The following is an 18,489-nucleotide window of genomic DNA, read 5'->3' on the forward strand; positions in this document are numbered from 1 at the left end:
CTATTCACACTCACACTTAACACATGGATAACTGATATAGTTCAATCTATTACTTGCTAATGAAGAGAGTTGTTCTAAAGAATCTTTCCAAAGAAACATCATGTCTGGCTCCTGGCTTGCACAGAGATGAGCATGTATAAAACAGACATCACTATGTACAGCTAGTGTTCATTAGGGACCACAGTTAAGCCAATCTGTAGCTACTTTTAGTTTGTTTTTGTCTGTTCCACTTGCAAGATGAATGTCTACATTACTAAATTTAGTTCACTATTGTACTTGCCATAGCCATCGATGTATGGCACATATTAATGGTCACCAAGAAAATTTTCATGTCGCAAATGTCTCCCCAATTAAAATTGAAAGCCAGAAATGGACAAACAGTATTACCAGAGAGGTCACAAAATACCTACAAATGCATTGATGCTTCAACACCACCATCTCACTTCTAGATACTTCTAGTTCCCAATAATATGAAACCACATATACACAGTTATTCACTGAAGCACTATTTCTAACAACAGAATGTTGGAAACTACCTGTATGTCCAAAGACAGGAGATTGGTTGGACGAACTAGGCTACATAGGAAAATGGATGCATTATAGCTATAAAGAAAACAGAAATATATCTAGGAGTTGCTATGGGGTGGGTTTCCTGGGAATATTGTTAAGGGAAAAGAAAGAATGCAAAGGTCACCTACTATGTGCTGACTTGTGTGCAAGCAGTAAGAAATGAGAAAACGTGTATATGGTTGAAGGAATTCTGGAAATATTTGAATATATTCCAGATTTTAAAATGAGTAAATACAGTGATGATGTTGGGAGTCATGCTTCTCACTGTGAAGAAAGGAATAAATAAATGAGGAATAGAGGGAAACAAGAAGGAAGCCCTTTAAAAATATGTGTGGATATGTGCATATACATACTTGTGTATGTATGTGTGTATATATATATGCATTATTTATGTATATAAATATACACACATATATACATATATATGCATTATTTATGTATATAAATATACACATATATACATATATATATACACATATGTGCATATCCGTATATTTCCCAGTTCAGACTGTTCAATGAGTCTGGAAAAGACATTCCAGTAGCAACAAACATACCTGGTACAGACCTTAGTTACTACTAATGCCATTACCCTCCAAAAGGAATCAGATCTGATTGGAGAAATTATATCTGGTGTTGGTCAAGTAAGATTCGACTTGAGTCTTAAAACATCGTTTTATGTCAAAATTAAAGGGAAAAAATGGATGGTTAATGACAAAGCACACAAGAGCCAGATTGAAAACAAAACATATATTGGCCAAGTCTAGACAATTTGAGCATAAACGTAATCAAGGACAGTATGAATTGAAAACTGTTAGGAAAATATGTATCCTGAAAGTCATAGAGATTATAGATAACGGATCAAGAGACAGGTACTAGACAGATAGACAGGTAACTAATAAGAGAGAAGGCATTTGCTTACATGAGGAAGACAACTTCTGAGTAGTAACTGTGGACGTTTTGCTAGAGGCAGACAGCCATCACTTTGCAACTTAGATAGTATTAGTTCTGGCATCTGGCTGCAATGGTCATTCAAATATTTCCTGTCCCGTACTGTTGTCCTAGGGCATAGGAAATATTTTTAGGAAGGAGACCATATTTGTATGGATGTAGAATGTCTCCCAAGAATTACTTATCAGTTCGATGAGGAAAAAAACCTGATTATTCAAGAGAAATTAGATAGTATCTTGACCGGATGATCAAAAGGAAGATGATCAATGAGAACCAGGTAGACCTTGTGTCCCTCCAGATGTGATGGGCTGAAGATTCAACGTAGTTCAGGTGGTATCCCACTAAACATGTGTAAATGTATTGAGCCTATCATAGGAAACATAAATAAAATTCAAAATGAGAAGCATTCTATGAGGGTGAGAGGGTAAGATCAATTTCAAAAATGTCAATGTGATAAAAGATAACAAAATGTTAAGGGATGATTCTAGGTTAAAGGAGATATTTAAAAATCACATCAACATGTAATATGTGATCCTAACCTAGATCCTATTCTGGGTAGGAAAAAAATGCTATAAAAATACTATTGGGTCAGTGGACAAAAGTGGAAGAAAGAAGGTTGATTAGATGTGTCAATGTTGAATTTCTTGTAATATATATATATATGATATGATATATAACTTATTCTCATGTGGTTCAGGAAAAAAGTGTGTGTGCGTGTGTGTGTGTGTGTGCACGCACGCATGCAGGGAGAGGGAGAAAGACAAAGCGCATAGCACAGAGCAAAATTAAGAATCTGAATAAAGAATAAGAGCTATACAGTGTCCCCAACTCTATTCGTGCCACTCCTCCGTAAGCTTGAAATTATTTCAAAAGAAGAGTTCATTTTTTTTTTAATTTTTTGGAAAATCCAATATTGGAAACACATTAATTATATTGTCGTTTTCACAGGGTTTTCTTTTAAAACCAGATGCCTCATGAAAGCACATAAACATATTACTCTGAAAGCAGTCACTGAAATCTATACCAGCATGTTTAATCGGCTCTTTCCCATTAACTGACTGATAGCTGATGGATTAAGGAAGTTAGAGATTTGATGTGATAAAATAAGTCAAAAAGAAATGACTTTAGGAGCAGTAACTGTGGTGCCATGTGAGCAGTCAATTAGGGTAGGGGCCTACATTGACAAGAGGAAGTGGGGTACAAGAAACACACACACACACACACACACACAAACACACACACAATGTCAACATATGGCGTTACTCAGGATTGGTCCTGATTAAATGGTGACAGTAGGCAACTTGCTGCTCTCCTTCTGCATACTTCTATATCTTATGCTCAAAGATACTACAAAAAAACAACAGCGTATTTATTTGGAACATTTACACTATAGAAGCATATTTGTTCAACCGGATTTGTGGAGTGGAAGGGGGTGATAGCAGTTTCCTGAAAGTCATGGACTATGAATATGCCCGCAGGCATAAGGAACTCAAAGATACCAACAAGTCACGCTTGTCAGAGTAAATTTGAAAGTGGAGAGAAATAAGACAGATATGAAATTAGCTCCGAACAATTCAATATTCGAAAACATCTGTAAGAAGAGGCACTAAGGGCCAGGACTGAAGAAAATAAATCACAATTAGATCACCAAGGTCTACGTTAGCAAATCAAGTCTAAGGAGGAATTGAAGGGTTTCTCTTGACAGAGGAGTACTTAGTGTTTTCTTGGAAAGGGTTTTCAGCCAAATATAATTTACAAATCTCTGCATTCATTTGTTCTGTTCAGATACCGGAAAGAACGTGCCTCGGTGAGAAAGATTTATACTAGTTGCAGAAGCTTGCACCAAATATTTTCTAGTTTCCCTACCAACTCTGAGATTCTTTCATTCCCTCTAAGGTGAACTGTTTTTTAGAATGGTAAGCTACCTCCTGTTTAATGATAACATCTGCTGAAAGGTAGTCATATTTATTAATAACATAATTTCAGCTTTTGACATTTCTATTATGATAATTTAAACTTATTATCTAATATTCCTCTCCTTTAGATACAATTTGTTGTACATTATTTATTTCATGTAACGTTGTGCATGTCAGCATAAATGCCTTTTTTTTTTCCAGCCTCAATACATTTAGAATACCAGGGAAGATCCAAAACAGAAAAAAAAATGATAATGTGATAATGTGAATACACTGCTCTGGGGACGGACTCTTTAAAGCTTCATAGGTTTTCCATTTACATATCAGACAATTCCCAAACCTTCAGAAGAGAATCCAAAGTGCTGACACAGTATGTGGATTCAGATCTTATGAATGGGATGGTATTAAAAGAAATTGAGACTGAGCATAATGGTAAAAGTTTGAGGTGATTCAAAGAAAATTACATTAGATTTTCAGGTTTACTTCAGCAGAGATTAGAAAGTGTATTTCAATTTCCTCAACAAAGAATGAGGCAAATCTCATAGAAAACCAAGTCAGAGTCAAAGTTTGTTTAAAAGGGCATCTCTTAAAATGGGATATTGGCACCAAGATCTGTACCCCTGATTAATGGAACTTGAACAAATTTGCTGACAGAATTAGACCAATGCAGCATTATACATTAACAGGTATAGGTACTGAAAGAGATCAATTAAATTTTATAAAAGTTGTTAAAACTAACACCTAACCCTAACCTCTGACCTTGACATCTATCCTGGTTCTGAACTCAATTTCAATTCCAATCCTAACCCTAACCCATAGTTGGTTGGAGAACCCTCATCCTACTAAAGGCATACTTAAACTTGAATTCTGTAATAAAAAAGTCTTTTAACAAGAAAAAAACAAAAACCAAACAACCCCCAAGCCCCATAAGATCCATTTAATATTCTTATGATCACATAAATATTAAGGCACTCATTTCTTATTGACCTTAGCTATAGTTTCTAAATTTTTTAAAAAAAATGTGTATTTATTTTTGAGAGAGAGAGCAAGGGAGGGGGGGAGAGAGAGAGAGAGAATATCCCGGGCAGGCTCTACACTGTCAGTGCAGAGCTTGAACTCTCAAACTAGCAAGATCATGACCTGAACAGAAGTGAAATGAAGAGTCAAAGTCAACTGACTGAGCCACCCAGTCACCCCTATAATTTAGAACTGTTTAAAGAATAACCAAGTTAGGGGCACCGGAATGGCTCAGTTGGTTGAAAGTCTGACTTCTGCTCAGGTCTTGATCTTACAGATCGTGAGTTCAAGCCCCGTGTTGGGCTTTGTGCTGACAGCTCTGAGTGTGGAGCCTGCTTCAGATTCTGTCCCTGTCTGTCTTTCTCTGCCCCCACCCCTTGCATGGGCACTGTCTCTCTCTCTCTGTCAAATATGAATAAACATTAAAAAAGATTTTAAAGAATAACCAACTTAACAAGTTTGACACAAGAGCCAAAATCTTTCCCCAAATCATATTATTGATAAAATCGTTCTTTATCCTAAGTAAAAGCAAGTGGAATTGTAGAATATATTATTTCAGAATAAGCAACTATCAAGCAGATTTTTCCACACATTAACTTTATTAAATTTGGATTTAAAAAGTTTTTTTCTCTTTTATTCATTATATTCTGTTAATCAGTTAAAAAACCCACTATTTATTTGTTCATTTGTTTGTTTGTTTGTTTTTAAGTAGCAGGAAACTAAAGATGTGGGAGAGGATGATTAGTTGTTCACCAAACCCATGTCTCTTTCTTCCTTGTCACACAGCCTGACTTCTGGACTCCCTTAAAGTTAGGCATCACCGGTGAGGACTCCTTGCAGCCAGTGGAATTCTAACACTTTCAGGCTGGCCCACAGCTTGGTTCCCATGGAGCCCTGCACTCTCTGTTCCTCTGCCAGCCAAGGCTGGTAGAGCCACAAATGAAAGAGCCACGCAACAGTCACACCTCTGTCTGTGGCCATTCCCACCATTTATGCATTGAAACCCATTCCATGTTAGCTGTTCTGAGAATTAACTCTAAAAACTCTCCCTGTCTTTTATTTCGTTACATTCTTCTTTAGACCTTCTTTTCAACATACACATATATTATTTCTTCAGACTTAAAAATAAAACAAAACAAAGCATTTTTGATTTCCACTATTGACTGCTCTACTCTTTTGTGGCAAAATTCCTCAAGAGATGTTTAGATTTGCTCTGTTTCATTCTCTTCTCCTGTCTATCCTCTCTCAGAGCACTCCAACTCATAGATTCCTTCCCCTGCACACTCCAATCTGGCTTCAACCCCCATGTCCTGTCAGTGGTTACTCTTCCATCATCATTGGACTTGACCAATTTAAATTCACAATTTAACAGAATACAGCATATTCTCCTCAATAATATACTTCTTTACTTTGATTTTGGGCACCACATTCTTTTGGGTTTCCTCCTACTTAATTTCTCGTTCTTTCTTAGTCTTCCATGTGGACATTCCTTTAAAACCAGGACTTTTTTTTCTTCACTATTGGAATGCTCCAAGATTCAGTCTTTAGTCCTCCTTTCTTTCCACCTACAAGCACTCACTTCCTTGGAGATCCCAGTCAGTCTTTTTCAGGTATTTCTTTTCTCTATTTCAGTTACTTTCAACTCCACTGTTTTGAGTGATTGGTGTGAACTATCATTGATTCTACTTTATTTCACATTCTCATATCCATTAGAACACCCTGTTCTCAACTTTGAAAATACATTCAAAATAAAACTACTTATTACATCTCTGGTTTGAAACACCAGCTCTTTCTTGAGTGATTATAAGAACTTAGATCCATTTATATCCCTGCACCCACATACACCAGTGGCAACAGATCAGCCATGATTCTCCTATTAAAACAGAAATCAGATCATGTAACTACAGCTTAGAACCCTGTAAGTGTTTATGATTTTATGCAGAGTAAAAGCCAATATCTGTATGGCTGACTCAAAGGACCTATAGCTCCTGTTCTTTGTTACTTGTCTTATCTTTACTACCGTCACTATTATTTATTCAGCTACAACACACTGAGCCTGGAATGTTAGGGTTTTTACCTTGGACATTTCTCTAGCTAGAGTATTCTTTCTTCAGATATCCCCTTGACTAACTCTCACCTCTGTTCATATATTTGAAGAAGTGTTACCATCTCAATAAAGCCTATCCTATCCACTCTATTTTAATACGGTAGTATATACATCCCTACACTCAAAGTCTTCGTGGTCACCCTTTCTTACTCTGCTCTTTGAAAAAAAAATATGGCAATTATGGATTTTTATTGTAGCATATAATTTACTTTTGCTTTTATTTGTTTTGTCTGTCTAGAATTTTAACTCTGCATAAATGAGAACCTTTTAAAACTAGTACATGCTAGGTGTCTGTAACAGTTCCTGTTATGTAGCAGAAGCTAAATATTTCTTAAATGATTATTGGAATAGAAACAAGACCATTTACAGAAGATAATTTCAGCCCAGTATTGCCGTTTTATTCAGTCATTGTTATGTTGACGTACTGTTATTCTCTTAAGACTGATATTTGGGTTAGCACATTGATTTTATTTAGAGGACTTCAACTTTATCTTCTGGAATGACTTTATATGGAAATACGTCCCTCCATCATCTATCTCACTATCTATCTATTATCTATCTATCTATCCATCATCCATCCATCCACCCACCCATATATATGTATGTATATGTATACACACACACATATATATACATATATATGTATATACACATGTAAATGGCAAAATACAAAAATACAATGTTTACAATCCAGAGTTTAGTCAGAGAAATCAATCTCAAAGTATCTCTTTCCAAATCATTTTCAAACCTTAAGTGTCAGAAATATCTTTGTGAGTGATTTAAGGGAAAATGTGGCATATGTTCATGCCATATTATATTCTAACTTCACCTCTGGTTCACTCCAGATAATAAGAGATTAATTTGCTTACCAGTATCATTTTGGCTTCCTCCTAAATGTATGCATATGAATTTGCATAGTTTGCATGTTTTGAATTTTGTGAAATACTTTATTTATGGAATCTGGTAAAAAACATAGTTCAAAATATAATAAATGAAAATATTATCTATGTTATTAGTACTCTAAGCACTTGAAAGGGTAGTTTTCATTTACTCATTTAGGCAAGTATATTAATACTGTGAATTCATTTTCTTTCTTTATCTCATCTACTAGGTACTTTAGGGACCAGTTGTGTAACTAAACACTATATGTATTTTTATACTTACTTTCAGTTTCACCTTTGGTATAGTGATTGATGTCTTTTTGGATTAAAAGCAATATTCTCATATAGTTATTGTAAGGACAAATGAATAAATATATTTAATGCACCTAGAATATTTCCAGAATTGTAGTCAGTATGTAATAAGTGACCATGATTTTTATTATTTTCTCCAATGGGAAAGAGTGGAAGAGGACTAGGGAGTATTCGAGCATGGGGATTTTTCAGTTTGAGATACTTATAAGTCCTTCCTGGCAAGTTGGGTAGGTCTATTCCATCCAGTCATTCAGAGACTTATGTCAGTTCTGTCATACCTTGGATATTATTATTATCAAGATGTGACATCCAAGGTTTATCTTGGGTTTCATCTTAGTTGCTTAGAAGAAGATAGAAAGTAGAAAGAAAAACAAGGCTATTTCTTAAAGGCATTGGTCAGGAAGTAATAACATCACTCACTCTAATATTCCACTCTGAGAATTAATCATAGGGCTGCATCCAGATAAAGGGGTGTGCTTGGAAATGTAAGTCTGGTTAGTCAGCCACTTCCCAGCTATAACCTTATACAATGGAAAGGAGAAAGTGAATTTTGGTGGATGGTTGTGTCTGCCTAAGAAGTGTCCAGGTGAAAGAGTTTACAGCTAGCGTGTAGTCTGGACTAGATATATAAATTTGAGAGTCATGAACATGTAGATGGTATTTAAAATCTGGGAACCAGTGAAAGGGGATAGAGATGAGAAGTGTCTAGTACTAAGCCTTGAGAAACTCATATATTTCTTGAGCTGAGGAACTTCTGGTTCTTCAGGGAAGGTAATTTTAAAAGATGGCTATCCATCTGTGCGGGTTTTATGTGGATGTCAGTGGAGGAAGTTCTGCACTGGAGGACACCAGGGCAGCTGCCAGGGAGCTGTCCTCCAGTCGTGGTGCTGACAAAATACCTCCTCTCCTCACAATGAATGGCATTGCCTTGGTTATCCTCGAAGAGCTGTTATTCTCCCCCAATACACACATCCAGAAAGATACTTCTTTCTGATGGCCCCACATTTTTGTACTTGTAGAAAAAGTGATGGGCCCTAGTGCTACCAACTTCTCTTTTCTCCGGTCTTATTTCACACTCAAAGCTCCTCCACAGAAACACTGTTTTCTACATGAGAACACTTTATAAAGTTTTGCATAAGAGCTCTAGTTATGCAACCAGCAGGTTAAGACTTGAGTCATTCCATCAGTTTTACTCAACTGTGTTTCTCCCTATGGATCCCACCTGAGATGAGTGAGAAATACTGCAAGAAGAGGTAATTAAAGAGATAAGTAAAGACTCAGAGACATTCTTAACAATAAATCAGTGAGAAGGAATCAAAGCAAATATGGTGTCAGAAAAAAGATGAACATCCATTAACCTTCCTATTCAATAATTAGTAATTTGATTATATTTCCCAAACCAGAAAAACTGAAGATAAATACAAACGTTGCAGCAGGTGGCAAAAATATGTAAGTTCAAAAGGATTAAAAAAACTATGAATATAGGCAATATATGAGAAACTATAATACCAGTTAGTGTTGTTGATCTCACAATATGTCAGACATCATAGTAAGTGCTTATAATGGTTATGACAGTTGACTACCCAACAAGACTTAATTCTAGATGGTCAGTCTAAGTCTTTCATATTAATCATTTCCCCCACATCAGTAATTAGATTAAGAAGGAGCATATGATCCTCTTCTCAGTGATGAGACTTAAGTGAATATCTTCTGGATGAGGTCATGGAAAGATCAATTATCAAATGGCCCAGGAAAAAAGACAGTTTTCTATCTTTGGGCATCATGACTGAGTATGACGCCAGCATCTGCTGCCACTACCAGTCCTAGAATGAAGCCACTTCATGAACTGAATGAATCCCTACTCGCTCATCTTTGCACATTCCTATCTCTGAAGTGCCTGTAATGAAATATATATTCCTTTATTGCTGGAGAATATTAGAGACAAGTTTTCTTTTTCTTCATTTTTTCTTTTTTGCTCCAAAATTTTATTTAAGTTCCAGTTAGCTAGCATACAGTGAAATGTTAGTTTCAGGTATTGAATTTACTGATTCATCACTTACACACAACACCCAGTGCTCACCACAAGTGCCCTCCTTATTACCCATCACCTAGTTAACCTATCCCCCAACCTCCCCTCCTGTAACCATCAATTTGTTCTCTACAGTTCAGAGTCTGTGTCTGGGTTTGCCTCTCTTTTTATCCCCATGTTCATTTGTTTTGTTTTTTAAATTCCACATGTGAGTGAAATCATATGTCATTTGTCTTTGACAGACTTATTTCACTTAGCGTAATGCTCTCTAGCACCATCCATGTCATGGCCAATGGCAAGATTTCATTTTTGATGGCTGAGTAATATTCTCAGCCACATCTTCTTTATCTACTCAACCGCTGACTTTGAATCAATCACTGGGGAGGCATGCAAAGGATAATAAATAAGTACTTGGTAAGTTTATGATACAATCCAAAGTCTGAGAAATATGACATAAATACTAAAAGAACATAGAAGAATATATTTATATTTTGGAATATTAAAGGCCTTACGTCAATTTTACTTGTTAAGATATTGTAGGTGAAGTGGCACATAAAATGCATGTATAGTTATTAAATAGTAAAACAGACATACCTATTACCAGGTTAAGAATAAGCATAGAATATACTTGATGAGTTTCCACATAATATCTCCTTTCCCATCCTTGGTAAGCACTATCCTGAGTTCTATATATACCATTCTTTTAATGTTTTACTAGGTTGTATTCTATGAAACTGCCTGTTTTTGATCAAGTTTTCTCTACACACTGACCTAGTCAAAGGATTCAACTGCATATTTCTATCACACCTGTATGTATCCCTATATAATTTATTTACTGTAGTTTACAAATAAATTTGCCTCTTCTTGAACTTACTGAAAATTTAGTCTTAAACTTTGAAAAAAATAAGAATATTTTTAGAAAAAAATGTTTTTAGAAATTTTCTTTAGCTCTATGAAAGTGCAAGTAAACTTGTAAATAAGAGGTAAAAGTAATTAAACTTACATAAATGTAATCCAAACACTTTCATGTTGCTGAGCTTTAGGTTTTAGTTGATGAACTCAGAAGTAATTCTCCTGTCTCAGAGAATATTGGAAAACTGTAGCATTAACAAGAAAGACAGCAAAGGAGTTTGGAATATCAGAAATAATAATACCATTGGTGGAGGGAGAGGGAGAATGAGAGTGAATGAATATGATTCTATAATTGGATCATAATTGAATTAACCTGAGATTAACTAGATGGAATTATGGATTAATGACAATATTTGGTATATGCTCCTTCTGCAAAAATATGTAACATAAGAGAAAAATTTTAGAGGACAAGTAAAACTCAAGAAAATTGACAGTTAAGGGCAAATGGAAACAAATCCGGAGCTGTAAAATTATAATTGGTATTATTACAGTGAATATTTACCAAATGTCAAGATAAGGTAGCACATGGTAACCTGAAAAAGCTTAGTTTGACCGAATAAAGTGCTACCACACTGAACCATTCTTCACAGCCCCGGTGCCCATATAGATATTACTGTTTGAGTACCACACTGTTTCCCCCTGAGCCTGGAGGTAAAACCTCAAAAGCTATTTCAGCATATATCTCCAAGCAACCACTACCAGCCACTACCTATCACACAGAATGGGAAATTGAGAAAAGTATTTTTCCCCTTCCAGCAATTCCTCAAAGATCTTCTAAGACATGAGTATCTTTTATCTACAATTTGAAGCAATTATTACCAATGAAATTGTAAGCATTGTTGTCTTCAGGTCTCACCTCTACAAGGCATGGGTGCTAAGTCATTAAGGCCTGTCTTCTTCAATCACTTTTACTATTTTTAAACAAAATGCATTTTTTAATGACTTTATTTATTTTGAGAGAGAGAGCATGTGAGCAAGAGCGGAGGAGAGACAGAGAGGGAGGGAGAGAATCCTAAGCAGACTCTGTGCTATCACCCCTACTGTGAGATCATGACCTGAGCCAAAATCAAGAGTCAAATGCTTAATCAACTGAACCACCAAGATACCCCCCACAAATAAATTTAAAAAAAAAATTAATGTTTATTAATTTTTGAGAGAGAGAGAGCACAGGAGAGGAACAGAGAGAGAGAGAGCGCGCGCGCAGGAGAGGAACAGAGAGAGGAGAGAGACAGAGACAGAGACAGAGACAGAGACAGAATCTGAAAGAGGCTCCAGACTCTGAGCTGTCAGCACAGAGCACTACATGGGGCGTGAACCTACAGACTGTGAGATCATGATCTGAGCTGAAGTCAGAAGCTTAACTGACTGAGCCACCCAGATGCCCTTCACCCAGTACATTTTTAATTGAACTACGTACATATGCATAGACGGAGTATTTGCAGGAATAAATATAAATAATAAATGTATGGAAATAGTTTATGGAATATAAATCATAATTTGTATTTGAAGTCCATGATTTCTTTCACTGTTTCTTCCAAAAAGATTCTCTAAGCTAAGTTCTAGGTATATTCTTAGAAGAGAGGCTTTTTTCTCTCTCTTATAGCTTTGAAATATGAAAGACATAGAAGCGATTACTAGTCAGAATCACAGTGAATGAAGAAGTAACTTGTGGGTTAATACTAAGAGCCTGAAACAGAAGATAGCAAGAAAAACAGTGGAGAGAGCTGGATGGAAACCAGCCAAAATGTGCAACTTCTCATGTAGAGAGGACACGAATGAAAAGATGTGAGTCCATAGGTCTGAACTGGAAGTAGATAATCTAGGTGAAGTGGATAGCAGGCAGGTAGAAATTGGATTCTCAAGCTCTGGGAAAAGATCAGGGCCGAAAGTAGAGATATGGAAGCCATAAACCATGAATGATCAATCAAGAGGAAAAAATTGCATGTGGTCACTCACTGAATAACTAGAGAAGAAGGAGCCAATGAGAAATTAAAGGGAAAACATCTAAATTCAGTTGACAGGCTAGGAAAACATGCAAAAGACAAATAAAACAAAATATTTAAAAATGCAGTCAGAAGTACTAGGAAAACCTGCGTACAACAGAGGAGGAATTTCAACTACTGTAATAACCTGATACTTGATATTACCTTTAGAGACGTGCATCTCCCAAAATTTAAAATAGAATTTTAAGTAGAGCAATGCTTGAGAAAGTCACATAAACACAAGTACATGGTGAGAGCTCATTTATTCAGCGAATATTTACCAAAATCACTCTTACCATACAGAAATATTGTGAACAATGGCCAATAAAAGAGATATCTTCTCTACCTTCATGAAGATTACAGCTAATTAGAATAAAGATGTGATTATATACGTTACTTTAAACAGTGGTTGGGGCTAGTGTGACAGAGGGGTGGGGAGAGCCAGAGAAGTCCCGTGGAGTCAGAGGAGTTGGGGAGAAGACGGAGGTAGTCCAGGGGAGGCTAGGGAGGCTGGTTTACTTCTTTCTTTCTTTGTAATAAATTGGAAAAAAAGTTGAACATGTTTGTTAGACTCAGAGGAGAAGCCAGTGGAAAGAATCTAAGGATAATAGAGTTCATGGACTGGAAACAAGGCTATTTCCATTTTATAGAGATCCTCCCATTTGTCAAGCACTGTACACGTACTATTTGGTTTTAAGAAAGTTCTAGAACAACCTCTACAGTCCAATAAGTACATAAACTACATATGAGCATATTTATCTGAAGCTATTTGTCTTCTCTCTTTTTGGTTTATTTTGTCTTCTAGTCATTCCTATGAAGATTGAAGAGAAAAGATAATATATATATTAAATGTATAAACATTTATTAATCAGTTATATTAGTTTTAAATAAATTTTCTAACTCAAACACCTAAGTTCATTCAGAGTATTCGTTTAAACAAATGAAAAATAATCTCTTGGGGATGCCTGGCTGGCTCAGTCAGTGGAACATGTGACTCTTGATCTCGCAGTTTCAGGTTTGAGCCCCACGCTGCATGTAGAGATATATTTAAAAAAATGTCTTTTAAAAAAGAAAAAAAACCACAAAAATATCTCTTGAAACAAGAAAAATAATTTGTTACTATTATTGTGGTGTTGTCAGTCACATCTACTAAAATATATATACCAGAGTTTCAAGAATAGTATTAGCCCCAGAATAATAAAAACTCCTGAATGACAAGGATAAATAACTGTGATGCATATTGGCTTGCTTTTTTGTACCTCTTCTTATTGACCAGCAGCTCTCACACTTACCATTAATACAGCACTCATAAGTGGGAAAATAGTGGACTGAACTTGCTTCTTTACTTGCTTTCTCTTGCATTATGTGAATAGCTACTTTATTTTCACATTTTCCTCAATCTCTCATTTTCTTAAATGCATATTAAAACTGAAAAATATAATAATCATCTTACAATGAGATGCTTTCTTAAGTGCACAATTTTATGAATTTACCTTATTTGATAAAATCAACAGAAAGTCTTTAGTAAAGAATAAAGTATTATACTAATGTATTAAAATTACTGTTATTAGTTTTCTTCTAATTAAACCTAAATTCCTGACACCTGGAGATTGTCAGCCTATCTCTAAGCATTAGGTAATTAAATGAAAATCCTCTCGTAGTTTAAAAACTATAATCAGAAGAATATCAACATTCAGTGAGACTGTTTTAAAATACGCACTCCAACTCAAATATTCTGTGGCCCTCGTATTTCTTCTTTATCAAGGTAATCAGGGACGCGTTACATTCATTACTTCACTTACCTACACGAGAGGGCTAAAGAATGAAATTATATCTGACCAAACAAAGAATAAATACTTTTACATAATTTACTGGATTTTGGAAATTTGGTGCCTCATGAATATTTAAAAGAGAAATGTATTAAGCAATCTGAATATAGATGAATGCTGATAATGTTCTAGACCTTGGCAAATCACTTAACCTCTGGACATTCCATTTTGAATAAAGGGGTTATTTGTTGGCAGTTGTGCAACCATTCTAATTAAAAGGAACTTGCAAACTCTTTTAATTATTCATCCATTAAAGCATCCTTTTGTGGATAGAGGCTGTCATGCCCATTTTATACCTTTGTATATTGGGGAAAATAATGGCAAAATAATCAATCTGGTGCAAGGTCCATGGTTAGTGATAAGATTTTAGAAGCCAGAACTTTCCCCTCTGCCAATTCTTTACATTATTCATTCATACTAAAGCCATTTTTGTCTATTTTAATTAACTTTGTATTTGAGAATTAAAGAATTATGCATTTGATATTTTGAATGAATCATTTTATTAAATCTAATGCTAAATTTCAAATATGTTCAGATTTTGTAACATTAAGGAAGCTATGGTATTTGGATCTTTCCTAATGAAAACAAAAATGAAAAGATTGTGTACTTTGACATCTTTTGCATCATCATGTGTAATCCCTTGAAGAAACAGTAACAAACAACTTCTTAGTTTATTGAGAGCCCTCAAATGCCCCATGACATCTGGGAATCTTTTCCAAAACTAGTAACACTCAATACAACACATTCAGATTCCTTATGAATGAGAGCAATATTTATTCATAATACTTGTATTTGTACCCTGGGGGAAAGGCATGATGTTGGTTGGCAGACTATCAAAGACTTTAAAGAGAGCCCTCAAAGACTAAAGCAGATGCTATTAATCAGATGCTATTTTCATTTTTTATCTGAAGATTTTGTTAACTTGACTAAGAATTAAAAACTCTATGAAACATACATATGCATTCACATGCTGACACTTGGGTACAGCCGTGTATACAGCCCTATCCACATGGCTCTCCATGGTACAGTGTTGTAATGGAGACTCTGGGGAATAATGTGGTCATTTTGGTGCCTCCAGTTATTACACTGTCTAAAACAGACTCAGAAATAAGCCATTGTTATAGCCACTCGTGTGCTTGTGTAAGCTTTAATGCATGCAGATTATCACTTATTTACTATTGTTTTGAATATATATGGTTTCATACAGTGGCCTTAAGTGTGGAAATAATTAGTGAATGTATTAATCCACTAAGGAGTCCTGCTTAAAGTATCTTTTGTAAAAAATAATTATTTGATAACTTGAAAAATCCTTCTTTAGATCAGTAGTTTTGTGAAAGTATAAAGTCAACAGTGCACCTGGATTTCAAAGAAAAGCAATGACCAAAAAATCCATGTATTCGAACCTTTAAACATATCTTTCAATAGAAAGGATTTATGCCTGTGCTGAATGGTGATTTGTTTTGCTCACACAGAGGTATAAATAACACAAGAAAACAAAGTAAAAGGAGGAGTTTCATTAAAGTATTAGATAATTACTTGCTTACAATCTTTATTTATCAGTACATAATCATGTTATTAGAAACTTTATTTACTGTTTATCATAGGTGACAATTATCCGAGATAGAAAGTATGTCTTTCATGACTCTGTGCCTTAATTAAAATATTAGTCAAATGTCCACAAGGTATTTCTATAGTTAACTTGTAAAATGAGCATAGCTTCAATTCAAAAATACTAATTAAATACAGAATGTGATTCAATAAAAGTCACTGATGGCTAATTAAGGGAAGAATTACCAGACTTGAATGAAAATATATAATACATATAATCCTAATGAGAGAATATGCTGTTTGCTTTCTTCCCTTATTACAAGAAATTCACCAACCAAGTATTTAACCTTGAGAAGAAACAAAGAAGCTTTCCTGAGTACATACCATTTCCCAAATACTGAGCTAGGCAATTTAGGATTTCTAAAGACAATTTGAAGACAAATGCTTCCTAGCATTTCCTTGCAGACTAATTAAGGAAAAAGGAATTAGTTACTAATGGGAACACTAATTCAAGAAACAAGACCCGCCTTAAACAAAATGCCCTAAAGCTTATGTTTATCAAAGTCTTTTCAGTGTTTTTTTTCTTCCTTTTTTTCTGCCCTCTTTATTTTTGATTTGAGGCTGTTATTGAAGTCATAGTGTTTTCTTATTCCGTTTTTTGTTCTTGAATGTAGATAACATTTTTGGTAGTTAATATTACACATTTTCAAATGTGTACCTTTCTTAATATATAATGTCATTCAATGCCCTACACTCTTCATTAACAGTATAGAGCCTTAGAATACTTATTAAAGATAAAAATTACAAGAACCATACATAGCAGTATTTATAATGAATACAGACACAAAAATTAATTAGAAAATTAATTCAACAATACTTATATAGAGATAATACATTATGACTAAGTGAGATTCATCTAAGGAAAGTGTGATTGGTTCAATTATAAAAAAAAAAAATCAACCAATGCAGATCACCCCATGTGATTATCTCAACAGATACAAAACAAAAGCAACAACATTTGACTAAATACAACATCCACTAGTGATAAAACAGCTCTCAACAAAAATTGGCTTTTGAGTTTTGGCCTTTGGGTCACAGGAAGTGAGCATACACCTGTCTTTGGTCATCCTGATTCCAGGTTCATCGACAGCAGCTGCTTCCACCATGCCGCCTAAGTTTGACCACACAAGATCAAAGTCATATACCTGAGGTGCACAGGTGGGGAAGTCAGTGCCACATCTTTTCTGGCCCCAGAGGTCAGCACCCTGCATTTGTCTCCAAAAAAGTTTGTTGATGACATCTCTAAGGCAACTGGTGCTTGGAAGGGTCTGAGAATTACACTGAAACTGACTATTCAGAACAGACAGGCACAGATTGAAGTCGTCCTTTCTGCCTCTGCCCTGATTATCAAAGCCGTCAAGGAACCACCAAGAGACAGAAAGAAGCAGAAATACTTTAAGCACATTGGAAATAAAAGTAATGAGATTGTCAACATTGTCTGGCAGATATGGCACAGATCTTTAGCTAGAGAACTCTCTGGAACCATTAAAGAGATCCTGGGGACTGCCCAATCTGTGTGGATGGCCATCACCCTCATGACATCTTAGATGACATCAATAATGGTGCAATGGAATGCCCAGTCAGTTAAGAACTACAAAGGAGTGGCTCCTGGGTGGCTCAGTTAAGACTCTTGATCTCAGTCATGATCTCTTTCAGTTTCTTAGATCAAGTCCCACACTGGGTTCTACACAGATAGTACAGAGCCTCTTTGGGATTCTCTCTCTGCCCCTCTCCTGTTCATGCTCTCTCTTTCTCTTTCTCAGAGTAAATAAATTATTTTTTTTTTAAATCTCTTTTAAATAGAACTAGGAAGGAACTTATTTCAATGTAGAATCATTTGACAATCAAAACAAAACAAACCAAAACAAAATATTTAAAAAAGGGAAGAAAATGATCTCAAAATGATAATGGGCATCCATGAAAACTTATGGGTAATGCAGGACTTAATGATAAAGGACAATGTTTTCCCTTTGATTTGCAAACGAAAGGATATGTTGTCATACTTTTATTCACTGTTGTGCTGAAGATCCTAGCCAACAAATAAGAATAAAAAGAAGCAAAAAGATTGGGAAAGAAGGGTTGGATTCGTCTGTATTTATAAATGATAGGATTATTCATTTGGAAGTTTCTAATCAATCTTTAAGAAACATTAGTCTAGGTAATGAGTGAGTTTAGCAAGGTAATGGGATGAGAGCAAGATTAATAAAAACATTCAATTTCACTTGCTAGCATCAAACATTTGGCAAATGTAATTATAAAAGTAACACTATTAAAAATATCATCTGACTTAAAATACTAACAGTCAAATATAATAAAAACCATGCTCACTTTAAACATATAAAGTTGCAAAATATTTCTGTATGAAATCAACAGATGTC

General features: G+C 35.1%; 1 protein-coding gene and 1 pseudogene across 1 annotated transcript in view; both read left to right on the forward strand.

Annotated features, from left to right (window-relative positions):
- CNTNAP2 (contactin associated protein 2) overlaps positions 1 to 18,489 on the forward strand; it is a 1,422,049-nt gene that overhangs the window by 106,145 nt on the left and 1,297,415 nt on the right. The window lies entirely within an intron of this gene.
- On the forward strand, positions 8,536 to 17,699 carry LOC144242993 (large ribosomal subunit protein uL11 pseudogene; annotated as a pseudogene).

The sequence above is a fragment of the Crocuta crocuta genome, unplaced genomic scaffold (genome assembly GCF_008692635.1).
Source record: "Crocuta crocuta isolate KB4526 unplaced genomic scaffold, BGI_CrCroc_1.0 scaffold128, whole genome shotgun sequence".
NCBI classification, from domain to species: Eukaryota; Metazoa; Chordata; class Mammalia; order Carnivora; family Hyaenidae; genus Crocuta; species Crocuta crocuta.